This window comes from Anneissia japonica, unplaced genomic scaffold, assembly GCF_011630105.1.
Source record: "Anneissia japonica isolate Jap-2015-1 unplaced genomic scaffold, ASM1163010v1 scaffold1374_len1023071_cov147, whole genome shotgun sequence".
Taxonomy (NCBI): domain Eukaryota; kingdom Metazoa; phylum Echinodermata; class Crinoidea; order Comatulida; family Comatulidae; genus Anneissia; species Anneissia japonica.
Window position 1 is genome coordinate 567,820 of NW_022728671.1, and position 1,936 is coordinate 569,755.

Below are 1,936 nucleotides of genomic sequence, written 5' to 3' on the forward strand. Positions count from 1 at the left end.
ATAAAACAGCTATGAGTTGTAGACATATTAGAAGCAATATAATTTATTAATTCACAAATATTTCAAACACTCCTGTGTTCTTCCTCAGTGTGAGGACAACTGACAAAAAATAAAATACAAAGTAAAGCAATGTTTACACACGAAACGAAAACAGAACATCGAATCAGCGGTAAAGAACATGGCAACCTATTGAAATTTTTAATTTAGCCAAACAGCTCAATATCATTCCCCCTGGTAGACCGATCGTTTCCTGCATAGGTACCCTCACTGAAAATCTGTCTGGCCTTGTTGATTCCATTATCAACCCCTACTCCCTAATATCTCTAGCTACATCTAAGACACTACGCACTTTCTTAGAATCCTTGATAATATAACTAATATACCTAACCAATCTATCCTAGTCACTATGGACGTCACTTCGCTCTATACTAACATCCCTCATGAAGAAGGTATTCAAGCACTTAATAATTTCCTTTCTAAACAATGTGTGCCAGCCGAACATATTAATGATATCATTGCCATTACTAAATTCATTCTTACGCATAACCATTTCACTTTTAACAACAGTCATTATCTTCAAATTAAGGGGACCGCTATGGGCACGAAAATGGCTCCTAGCTATGCTAATGTTTTTATGCACGAGATTGAGACGGCTATTATTTCATCCTTTCTCCTTAAACCCCTTCACTACGCTCGCTATATTGATGATATTGTTTTCATTTGGCCCCACGGTGAAGATACCCTCAATGCTTTCAAATCACATGCTAACAACTTCCATTCTAACATTAAATTTACTTTTGAAACATCGCCTTCCAAAATTCCATTTTTAGACGTTCTTGTAGGCATCTCTACTAACAACATAATCACTTCCTCTTTATACACTAAACCTACTGATAACCATGAATTTCTGAACTTTCACAGCTCCCACCCTTTAAGCCTTAAAAAATCTATTGTCTATAGTCAGTGTCTACGAATTAAACGAATTTGCTCATCTTCGGATGATTATGACAAACAAATTGGCATACTTACAAGCCATTTTCTTAATAATGATTATCCCCTTAACTAATACTATCAGCTATTTCTAAAGCCTCAACCCGTCCCCGACAATCCCTTCTAGATTATAAACCCAAAGATGTTACTAATAACCGCATTCCTCTCGTCTTCGACTACCATCCCAATATAAGTTCTCTTACCTGCCAACTTTAAAATTGACTATAAAATTCTCAATAAAGATAAATCTATTTGCCACCTTTTTGAAGGCCCTCCCCTACTAGCCAAAAGACAACCCCCTAATTTGAAATCTATTCTCTTATCCTCTAAACTCCATAAGAATTCCCACTCTTCTGGTAACGTTAAATGTAGTAAACCCAGATGTCAAGTTTGCAATTTCATGTGCACCTCTGACACATTCATTATTCCTAGTACTAATATTACTGTTAGACCCTCTCCACTTACTTGTCATTCTTCTAACGTTATTTACATTTTATTTTGTAACAAATGTCAAATTGGTAATTACATTGGAGAGACTGGTACTAAATTCCGCCTCCGATTCATTAATCACAAAAAAACCATCAGAGACAACTCTACTGGTTTCCCAGTAGCCTGTCACTTCAATCTACCTAACCATAGCATTAATGACATTAGATTTATTTTGGTCGCTAATAACTTTTTATCCCTCTCACATAGACGTAAAGAAGAATTGAAGTGGATTCTTAGAACCAATTCTTATATTAACAGTTTAAACAAAGACTTTAAGATTACTTATCAGACTATTCATTTATATATACTTAATTTTTTTTTGGTTCCTAGGCCTTTATCCAGCTTTTATCTACTTTGTTTATTCCATATTAAGTAGAACGTTTAGGATGCGCATCTTATTACGCGCCTTTGTTCTTTACCGCTGATTCGATGTTCTGTTTTCGTTTCGTGTGTAAAT

At 35.2% G+C, this 1,936-nt stretch overlaps 1 protein-coding gene across 2 annotated transcripts in view; it reads left to right on the plus strand.

Annotated features, from left to right (window-relative positions):
• LOC117114452 (protein CASC3-like) overlaps nt 1–1,936 on the plus strand; it is a 49,721-nt gene that overhangs the window by 3,304 nt on the left and 44,481 nt on the right. The gene's annotated exons all lie outside the window — the stretch shown is intronic.